Consider the following 11886-nt stretch of genomic DNA (forward strand, 5'->3'; position numbering starts at 1 on the left):
TTTTACAGTGAGAAAGTTTATAATAACTTTGAAAACAATAACTTAGTCAGCCATAAGTCGACTCAAAGAGAATCATGTGTGAGTCCAATGGTTGGAACTTCCACCTCTCAACCTCATGGTCGGGAGTTCGACTCTCATCAACCCCATATTTGAGAAGTTTGTGTGGATATTTACTTCTGGGTATAAATCCCCAGTTTTCAGTCTCTGGAAGTTTCTTTATGGGTTAGGATCTTGTTCTTACCCCTTAACTCATGAGGGTTGAGCCTGATTGGGTCAGTAACTTCAAAACCAAACCAAGTCAAACCAACATAAAAGTCAAACTCAAGCCATAAATCTAAAAGTCAACTATAAGGGTATTAAAATTAACACAAGCTCTCCAAGAAATCTCGAACCCATGATCTTCAAACCTAAATTGGACGATGCTAGGCCCGGCTAAGACCCTGTGCAGGGTGAGCAACTGCACAGGGCCCCAAAAAATATGAGGGCCCAATTTTTTTTGTTTAGAGCCTAAAGGAAAAAAAAATTCTTGAATTAAGCGTCTTCTTCAGTTCACGCACAGCAATTCACGCACAGGCGTACAACAGTTCACCCCCATTTACTCCACCTCTCGACTCTTTCGATTCTCCAAATCCCATTAATGGCTCTTCCTCCAAAACCCCATTAATGGCTCCATCTTTCCCAATTTCAAACCAACAAATCTAATTTATGTTTAGTAGGCAATTAAACAGGTTCTTTCACCTAAAAGAATCAAAATCTCTGTATTTTTTTTTTCTAAATGACCCTTCAACCAACTTTCTAATTCAATAACGTAATCCCCAATTTCTAAAGAGAAAAAAGAAAGCCGTTTGTGAATTGTGAGTTTTGTTGATGTTTCACACCTTAGTAGTTTCAATTATTCAATCATCACTACGTTCTTCAAACAAACTCTCATATTATGATATTCACATCTAGTACTTGAAGGTAATTTCTAAATTATGAAAATTTTGTTGTTTAATTGTTTTCATTTTGATAATCTGACATTCTAGGTTAATATTTTCTGGTTATTTCTTGGGGCTTTTAATGATTCAGTTATCAAATTTGAAATTTTGATATTTGATATTTTATTTATTAATTGTGCACTTCTTGATAAGATTTATGTAGCTTCCTTAGTTTGTTATCTTAATCTGGATTGCGCAAGCTAACATTTTTATCAAATTTATGTAACTTAATATCTTCTATTGTTAGTTGAACATCAGAACATATCTCTCGTTGTAATCTCCCCCTTTTCCTTTTAGTTTGTTGTAACTACTCCTAGTTTACAATAATACTATGTAGCTTTTACTTTAAATACATTAACTGTAAAATAAAATCATCATCTTTCACGCCTTTAAGATTCAGGTATATCAGGTTGGTAGGCTCACTGCCTCGCTGGTGATTGGTTTTATATCGTCTTCTTTGTTCTTCGTCTTTGGTACTAACTGTATAATGAAATTTTACTTTTTGATATAAATAGAAAATCGTCTTTTTTTTTTACCGTTTGGGGCCTTATTTTTATTTAGTACAGGGCCCCTAAATGATACGAGACGGCCCTGGACGATGCACTTGATCCTGAGAGACTGCTCACCAAATGAGTCATCATAGGATCAATAAGACACAATCATGATCGACATACACACAAAAGCATGTAATCAGCAGAGCTAAGTACTACATAACAAATAAATATAAAACCTAGCATGATATTAATAAACATTAAGACAAACATAAATAATAATAATAATAATATAATAACATGACAGAATAACTTTACCGAACTTGACTTCACAACTAATAAGTTAATTAATTTAGATTGAATAGACAATTGAAAGAGTTGTCCTAACCAAACCAGTCTTCAATTCAGAAGACGAAGTACGGGCGCGACTGTAACACCCCGATAATTCTCACTTTTCCAAAATACTTTTCAATTATAAAACTTAGAGAATCATCAAAGCCTTATCGTCCGTGTGATAACATATCGACTTATTAGCGGAAAACATATAATTAACTTTAAAATTGAAATATCATATATAACAAAGCAACTTCAAAACCAAACAACAATATTAACGTTAACTCCAAACCAAACTTAGATATAATGTATCTACTATAAAACAATAAATAATCAACATGCTACACAAACTCTCCATTTTCGAAAACCCATGATGCATCATCTGCACACCTACAGATGTCAATGCACCAGAGAAACTTCTCATCAATAATGGATCATCAGAGGATCAATAAGGCAAAGCAATGATCAATACATACAAATAAAGCACGTAGTCAGCAAAGTTGAGTACTACATAATAATAAATAAACATTCCTAACATGATACTAATAATAATAAGCAGGAATAATTAACAACATAACAAGCTGAAGATAACTTTTATCGAACTAAACTTTAACAACATTTTTATTACTTTAATGGAATAGTCATTGGACCGAGTTGACTAAATAAAAACTAGCCTTCACCTAGGAAGATGAAATACGGGCGCGACTTCATATTCTAAATGACCTACGATATCGATGAACCTTTTAAATAAAAATAGGAACGATGATCAATCTGATTTCCAGAATAAAGCCATGGCTCGCTCACCATGTATCTACTATAAAACAATAAATAATCAACATGCTACACAAACTCTCCATTTTCGAAAACCCATGATGCATCATTTGCACACCTATAGATGTCAATGCACCAGAGAAACTTCTCACCAATAATGGATCATCAGAGGATCAATAAGGCAAAGCAATGATCAATACATACAAATAAAGCACGTAGTCAGCAAAGTTGAGTACTACATAATAATAAATAAACATTCCTAACATGATACTAATAATAATACAGGAATAATTAACAACATAACAAGCTGAATATAACTTTTACCGAACTAAACTTTAACAACATTTTTATTACTTTAATGGAATAGCCATTGGACCGAGTTGACTAACTAAAAACTAGCCTTCACCTAGGAAGATGAAATACGGGCGTGACTTCATATTCCAAATGACCTACGATATCGATGAACCTTGTAAATAAAAATAGGAACGATGATCAATCCGATTTCCAGAATAAAGCCATGGCCCGCTCACCATTTACCCTAACTCCTGGTTGTCCAATTTCAGACGTGCACTTGCCTAAAGTTTATTACTATCCAAGTTTCACTTTACAGGATTTACCAATAATTACTTGTTATGACACACAAGCAACACATATAATATATAATCAAACATACACAACTTTATTTCTTTTATCTTAGGATTAAATAAGTGATCATACAACTTACAACCCAAGATTAATTCCTTCTTTAATCCAATCCTTCTTATTTGTTGAACGTAGCCAACAACCAACTTACCTTTCAAAGGTATAAATTATCAACTTACCAATAAGGCCCACATTCCTTATAGAGTAGTGAAAATAATAATATAAGGGAACACATGATTCAATCATGATCCAAACCAATAAAAATATTAATTCCCCCATGTGAATTAATAAATAAAGTTCTCAACCAACATGCTTGCATCAATCTTCCATACAACCTTGATATAAATCTCATAGTTAAATCTCATACTTAACATGTCCGCACACATGCATAAGACATGTATTCAATCATAATAGCAATCATATATGAACTCATAAAGTTCCTATACATGATATTACATAACTTTCCTTCCTAAAATCATGATACTACATCAAATAACACATAGGTTTGCAAGTACCTTGTGTAGACAAATTGATAGGTCACTTTAACAACTTTAGAAGTCGCCTACAGGGAATTCTCCGCCTAAAACAACCAATAAAATTTATAATCAATACTCCAAATAAATTTCAGCAACTTTAAAATACTTTAATTCTCCTTTAAAAATATTTAAAAGTTGTTTTCAACATTAAAACTTCAATTACTTATATTCCCTAACATAGTAATACTATACTTGTAATAGCCTTGTTTTTTAGAACGTTTTATTAATGATAATTATATTTATTAAGTTAATTATGTTTCGGAAATATTTATTTTATTTGTGATGTGGAATGTGAATTATATTGTCGTGTTCGTAAAATATATATATTTTTAATTTTATGGTGTTATTATTGATATATTTTGGATTTTAAGTTAAAGTTGAGTGGTATTTGACCCAAATAGGAAGTCAAAGTCGGTCTTGCACCTCCCCTTTTGTCGGTTTAATGAAATAAAACCCCAACCCAATTATTTTCTTCTTCCCCGTAAAACCACAAACCCCAAAATTGAAACCCCAACCCGTGAAACCCAAAACCCCAATCAATCATCTCTCTCTCTCGCGCATCTCCCCTGTTTCAATTCACCGGAATTTCCCCACCCCCTTGCAGCTCGCCGGAGCCTCGGGTTGTCTCGCCGCTGCGAACCAGCGCCGTTGCTGTTCTCGTTTTCTCTCTCCTTCTCTGTTTCATCAACGCTTGTTGTTCATGGGTGTCGCCTGCGCTGCTGTTGACTATCACCACCTCCACCTGACTCGAGTAACCTCACCGCACCTGCCTAGGAGCCTCGTCGTAGCGTTATTGTCGTCCTCGTCGGTGCTCCATCGTTGGGTACCGAAACTTCGAAATACCCCTTTGTTCTTCTGTTCTTCGCTGCTCTTGCGAGCGGAGGTATACTCATCTCTTTATTTTTTCTCTTGAAATTCTGATTTCAAGTTTTGTAAAGTAATTCCATGTTGTTATTGTTGTTGTTGTTGTTGTTGTTCTGTTATTGCGATTGATGTTATGTTGTTGGAGTTGTTATATTTGGAGATAAGTGTGGAAGCTATAGAATTGCTTAGTTTATGTTTTGCAGATTTAGTTTAGATTAGTTAGAGTTCATTTTTAGAATGTTATGGCTAGTATGATGGTTATATTTTTTTTTCTAGGAATGGTTATGATTATGTTTCTAGTTTAGAATATTAATTAAGATTGGTCATTGATTATCATTCTCGTTGTGAGGTGATTCTTGGAGGATAATTATGAGAGTGAAGTATCATTCGGGATTATGAAGGAAGTTGTGTTGTTGGAATCGGAATGCGTTCAGGTAACTTTTATGTTCAGTAAAATCATTTACTCATGCCCATGTGTGTTTGGATCTCTATTCCGTTTTTGATAAATAAGTTCGTAATATGGCCATAGTTATGAATGTGATATGAGTTGGTTCTGGAAACGTTATTCGATGAATATGAATATGCAACTATTTTGCTGGCTTAGTTTATGAACTGAAAATCGAAAGTGGGCAAGGTATGGGTGGAGGACGGTTACTCTTTTGACCTGATACGGTCGGCTACGCTCCATAACCTTGGGGGTAGTATTGCTGGGCTCCATAACGAACCTTGGAGGCAGCGTTTGTCCTTTGTCCAAAGCCCGTACTTGCCACTGATTGTTTAAGAGAGTGAGCTATGCCAGCATTGTAATGAAATGAAAATGATTTGAGAAAATAAAATGTCTATAACGGGCTGAAGTAAAGGTTACGAGTTTTCCACTCATTTTGGAATTGTGTTTGTTTTGTATTTTCTTCTCTGAATTTGCAGGTTTGGTATCAAGAGCTCCAGAATGGAAGTGAAGTAAGATTATGGTGTCGTCCTAGATTTAGGATTGAGTTTGTATATAGATAGCTGATTTGAAAATAGTTATTTATGTTTCATTGTATATGATATTTGAGAATATTATTGGAGATATCACTACAAGAAATTGCACAATTACCGACCGCTTGGCAGCGACGGCCACCAAAACCGTCGTTGAACATGTGAATAGCGATTGTTTAAAGCCGACGTTGCCAGCGACGGTTTTTTTAGATATCAGCGTGCGTTTTTACCGTCGTTGAGGGCAACGACCGTGGAAAGCCGTCGGTGATGTTGGTGGCCATATGTCAGAAAATGCAGTCTCCTGGGCGACGGCGTACAACCAAGCAACGACCGCGTACAGCCGTCAGTAAAAATTTTTAAAATTCTAGAAACTGTAGTCCTTAGGCGACGACTTCTAACTGTCGCTGAGTTTAACCTAAGCCGTCGGTGTGCTTTACGACTTAACCATAACACTCACTTGCTTTCAAACTCCCACTAAGGCCTTGTTTGGTTGACAAAACAAATCATGGGAAGTGCAAATTCCTAGGAAGTAGAAGTATATGAAGTTGTTTGGTTGGCAAAATCATGGGAATTTGCACTTCCTAGGAAGTTCTCCTTCCTCCAAAATGGAGGAAGTTACTTACCTAGGTCCCCCTAGGTAAGTAGAACTTCCCATGGGAAGTTCTACTTCCCATTATCAACCAAATACAATTTTACACTTCCTAGGAATTTCAAATACATGGAAAAAATAACTTCCTAGGAAGTATGACTTCCTATATCCAACCAAACAAGGCCTAATTCTAGTCGTTCCTCCCACTCTCAAACAAACTCCCAGTCCCACGCATTCAAAAAAAAAAACTCCCACGAACCCACCAATTCGGCGTCCGTCCTACCCTTGCCGGCGGTAATTCGGCGTCCTTAACACTCACTCGCCGGCGAAACGGCATTGAAGAACAATTCGGCGACCGGCGATTTCTGACCGGCGACGCAGACCACCCTTGTCGGCGGTAATTTGTACATCTCTCTGTTTTTTTTTTTTTTTTTTACTCCTACAGATTTTGATTTTATGCTATTACTAGGTTTTGATTTAGCAGTATTTCTTTTCTCTGATTTTCGTTTCTGGATAAATTGCGCAACTTATTTACTCTTTTTTGTGTTCATTTACAATTTACCCTTTCGATGAAATATTGATTAGGTGTTGTTGAATTTGATGTTTTTTCTGTTGAAAAATTGATTGGCATCATTTATGTCCTGGTATGATGATTGATGAACAATTTTGATGCACTTCCTCATTGTGATTAAGAGACTAGTTATTGATTCTAACATGGAATTGGAATATTTTGTTCTACTTTATACTGTAATTCTGTAACATCATCAATTTTACTGTCAGTTCAATTTTATGATAAAAGACTATAGCTAAGATGATAGACTTACTTTATGCTATCCGTTTGTTGTTGTTCCTTTTAAAGCACATTGGGTCTCTGTTTTATGGTTCGTTTGTTATTTTTTTATTTTGTTTTTGTCTACTTTGTTGTTTTTCTTTATAATCCTTAGTATCAGTGTAGTGCTAGAATATAATTTGAATAACAATAATGATAAGTTGGGTTTGCAATTCAAGAGTAATAATTCATCTCTGGTTTTGCTGTTGTAAAATAAAACTCACTGAAATTTGAAAGATGGGTGATTGAATTTTTTAGATGGAAAGTTGGAACTTTGGAAATTTGGAACGGATCAACGGAGAGAGATAGTCTTGTAATTTAATTTAGATAAGCCCTACTTATTTAATATATTTTTTGAATTTTTGGCACTCACCAAACCCTCATCCGGCTTTGTGAATGTAGGTGGCCACACACCACTGTCTCCTTGCCGTCGGACCGTGCCGTCTCTCTGCCACTGTGTCCTTGTCAACGGATTGTCCTTGTCGCCTCTAGGTATGCTTTAATTTATTATTTTATAATACTTTGAAGTTTAAGTTAATGTAATAATTATCAGAATAATTTATATAATGGTTTGTTTATTAAAGGTTATAAAAGTTAAAAATTTTGTTATTATCACAATGGTTAATTTATTGCACATTCCTTTATTTGATACACTATTTGATATGTTTATATTGTTTTTTGACATATTTGTTTTCGTGAAAAAAGTTTGGATAATGTTATAATTTTAATTTAAGTGTTGAGATAAATATGTTTGCATCAAAAGTAGAGTACATAGCTCTGTCATCAAAGAAACAAGCAACAATAGCTCTGTCATCAGCAATAGTAGAGTACGTAGCAGCAACAAGTGCAGCATGTGAAGCGGTATGGCTTAAAAGAATTCTCAATGATCTACAACATACAACAGAAGAACCAACAACTATTTACTGCGACAACATGTCTGCAATAGCCATGACATCCAGTTTTCCACAGTCGTACGAAGCACATCGAGATACGACACCATTTCATTCGAGAACTAGTCGATAAATAAGAGATCGAGCTTCAATTCTGCAAGGTGAGGGAGCAACTCGCGGACATATTTACAAAAGCAATTCCAACAGAGAAATTCATCCAGTTTAGAACAACTCGGAGTACAAGATTTTTCAGATTAAGGGAGAGTGTTAAAATAATATTAATCTTAAAAATCTTGTAATGTATAAAAATCTAAATAATCTAGAAACATCTAGCAAGAGGGTGAAGAGTTATAATCTAGAATACTCTAAGTGGAAAGTCCTAGACTTCTCTATGCCTTAGAATTGTCTAGAGTAAACAAGAAAAAATAAGTAACACATGTCACCGACCTCAAGCTTGTATAAATATACATGTATGAACTCCTTGTGAAGAAATGAAATGAAGTTGTTGTTCACCAATACCAATTAGGAGATTCCACTAATTCTCTCCTCCTTTTTTTTAAACAAAAACCATCTCTTTTCTAATCTAAGTACACCAAAACTTTAACACAAAGATTTCCAACAAGTTTCAGGTTAGATTCTAGGGAGGGAAAAAAAAAAAAAAAAAAAAGGGAGGAGAGGTTTTTTTTTTGTATCAGAACAAATTGTGAGAAAGTGTTTGTCATGGCCACTAATGGTATTCATTCAGATACGCCCCAAATTCCAATATTTAAAGGTGAGAAGTATCATTTATGGAGTATAAAGATGCAAACTATGTTTCAATCCCAGGAGTCATGGGATATTGTTGAGAGCGGGTATGAGGAACCGGAGGAGCCATCAGAGGCACCCGATAAAAAGTTACGTGACAATCGCAAATTACATGCGAAAGCTTTATTTATTATCCAATCTGCAGTGGATGATGGTATTTTTCCTCGAATTTCAACAGCTAAGACGACAAAGGAAGCTTGGAAAATTTGAAAATGGCGTATAGAGGTGACAATAAGGTAATTTCTGTCAAGTTGCAAAACCTCCATGGTAATTTGGAATCACTTAAAATGAAAGAACAAGAGTATGTACAAGATTATTTGTCTAAAATGTCAAATATATTTTTTCAAATGAGGTCGTTTGGTGAAAATTTTAGTGACTCAATAGTGGTGCGAAAAGTTTTATGGAGTCTTACAAAAAATTACAATCAAGTTGTTGCTGCAATGGAGGAGTCAAAATATATGTCCTCTTATAATTTTGATGAGTAAGGGCATATTCTCTTCGGCATAAAACAGCTGAGCTGAACTGAATTGAATAGAACTAAATTGAACTGAACTGAACTAAATTGAACTGAACTGAATTGAACTGTACTGAACTGAAATGAATAGTGATATGTGAGAGTAAAAGTATTGTCCAGAGCTGAACTGAACTGAATTGAACTGAATTGAATTGAATTGAACTGAAAATAAGCTGGGGAGAACAGACCCTAATGGTTTCCCTTCCAAGTCAAGGGAAAAATGTCAAATGAATGGCATTAGGAAGATGGCGTGGTCGTGGTCGGGGTCGTGGTATGAGTAGTCGAGGTCGAGGTCATGAAGAAAGTGGAGGGCGTGGTCGATACGTAGGACAACGTCAATCTCACAACAAGAATCCGCCTTTTTAGCGTCTAACTTTAGCGTCCGATAGTATATGTGGACGGTAAATTCTAAATTAGCGTCTGATATATGACAGACGTATATTAGCGTCTGCTTTCTCTTTTTTAGCGTCCGTTCTTGTAAACAGACGCTAATTAGCGTCCGTTCTTGTAAACAGACGCTAATTAAATGTGTCTGCTTCACTCTCAGATATAGACTTAGGCAAAGAAGCTAGCCTTACCCCTACTGTACCTGAAGTCTCAGATTATGATTCACAACGGCCATCAGGTATGACCTTCCTCTCATCATCACAGGAATACTAAATTCTGTAGCAAGTCATTTTAGTGGGACTTACGTAAGACTATGCATTTTGAATGTTTACTGTCTATTCTTTGCTTGCGATGAGATAGAAGGGAGAAATATTAAGCTATATGATGTCACTGATGAAATGTAAACTATGGCCGATGAGATAGAAGGGAGAAATATTAAGCTATATGATGTCACTGATGAGATAGAAGGGAGAAATATTAAGTATGGCCGATGACGTCTTGACATCAAATGAAGGTAGTGATCTAGGATATACCTCAGAACATATAGAAAGCTACTGATTTTGTCATTATCAGGAGTTATCACATGATTAGTATGATATATTAAACTTATGACTTTTCTAGTTATAACATAATCTTCTGCTTTGAGTTTTTCTCAAGTCAATATCTATAAGATCAGCAGTTCTTCATTTTGCAAACTTTTTCTTTAATTGGTGTAGACTTTTGGGTCTAGTTGTTCTTTTCCATGGTTTATTTTAGGAATGTAATTAGATATGGAAGTACCTCTGAAACAAGTAATGCTGGGAACTAGAATGAAAACTATATCAGTGGCAAAACTTATGCAAGGGAAGGGAATCTCGTGAATTATATTTAAGCATATCCAACAAAAAACAGTAAGTGCTGTGACTGCTTTCAGTCATAGGTCATTTAGTAAGTCGTTTGAATTACACAGATGGACGAGTCTTGGTTTTTGAATGTGAGCTTAAGCTAAACTGCTTAAATAAAGTGAAATCAAGATTGTTTTTTGAGCTTGATAGAAATTAGTCTTTCTTTGTCCTCCTTGTAGAGCATACTGTTTGTGAGCAAACTAGTATTATTAGCACATTTATTGACAAGCGTATGAAAGTAATGCAGGTATTGAAATTGGTAACTCCATTTGATTTTCAGATGAGGACATATAGTTGGTGATTGCCAGATTTATCAGTTTCTTCTGTAAATTTCTTTTATGAGTTTCCTAATCGAGTTGGTAGGAGTATTTAGCTAAATGAGTTTATTCTTCTTTTAGGATCACCAGTTTAGTACTTAAAAAGATTTACATTCATCGGATACAACATAATAACTCACGTTTTGATTTTAAGGTTTTTTTGTGTATATTTATCGTAGGCTAACTCTTTATTTATCTTTGTAATTTTGCTGTTTTTCGTTTAGTATAGATCATCTGACTGAATCTGTTGGTGTGTATTGTTGGCGACTGAATCCCTTCAATTTCTTAGTGTTGAACATTTGAGCATGTTTTATCATCTAATTAGGTAGTATCTATATTTTTGTTATATATATTTCTGTATTTTAGCATCTATATTTCTGTATACAACATAGTGAACTATTTCTGTATTTGAGCATGTTGAAATAGTATGTGAGGATATTTATGACTTTAGTATAGTAAATAGTGTACTAATTGTGATTTTTTTTTCTTTTGCAGGTTTGTTTGGGTTTGATAGGATGACTTTGGAAAGGTTGAAGATTGAAAATTTGTATATTGAAGAAGAAATGAATTCTTTCTAATGTATTAGATAGATTTTTGTTATTATTTATTTAAGTAAGGTTGTAAATTATTCACAGATTTGATTTATCATTTCTATTTATATTGTAATTACTTTTATTACATATAATAATAATTATAATTTTTCCTCTAAATTTGCATTATTATATTAGATAGTGACAAGTTTGACCCAACACAATAACCAAGGAAAAGTGGTTACTAAAAAGTCTCAACATGGCACCATACAAATACAAGCTTGAAACATTACATTTGAAAAAAAAAAAGAGAATTACCGTCCGAATTTTCAAATTTAGCATCCGACTTTAAGGTCGGACGCTAATTAGCGTCCGACTTTAGAAGCGGACGCTAATTCGGACGCTAATTAGCGTCCGACTTTAAAGGCGGATGCTAATTAGCGTCCGACCTTAAAGTCGGATGCTAAATTTGAAAATTCGGACGCTAAACTTTTAGCGTCCGCTTAGCGGACGCTAATCGAAGAATTAGCGACTAGGGGTTTTGCATCAG

The 11886-nt window shown here is 34.8% G+C and overlaps 1 long non-coding RNA gene across 2 annotated transcripts; it reads left to right on the top strand.

The window, feature by feature from the left end:
- Positions 1-9788: 9788 nt before the first annotated feature.
- LOC125491751 (uncharacterized) lies at positions 9789-11516 on the top strand. 2 transcript variants are annotated; one of them, XR_008970343.1, is made up of 2 exons: positions 9789-9843; positions 11302-11516. It is a non-coding gene; the product is annotated as an uncharacterized LOC125491751 (long non-coding RNA). The 2 variants fall into 2 exon arrangements; XR_007268429.2 differs by lacking the exon at positions 9789-9843 and adding an exon at positions 10846-11131.
- Positions 11517-11886: the final 370 nt, after the last annotated feature.

The sequence above is a fragment of the Beta vulgaris genome, chromosome 1, assembly GCF_026745355.1.
Source record: "Beta vulgaris subsp. vulgaris cultivar EL10 chromosome 1, EL10.2, whole genome shotgun sequence".
In the NCBI taxonomy this organism is placed as follows: domain Eukaryota; kingdom Viridiplantae; phylum Streptophyta; class Magnoliopsida; order Caryophyllales; family Amaranthaceae; genus Beta; species Beta vulgaris.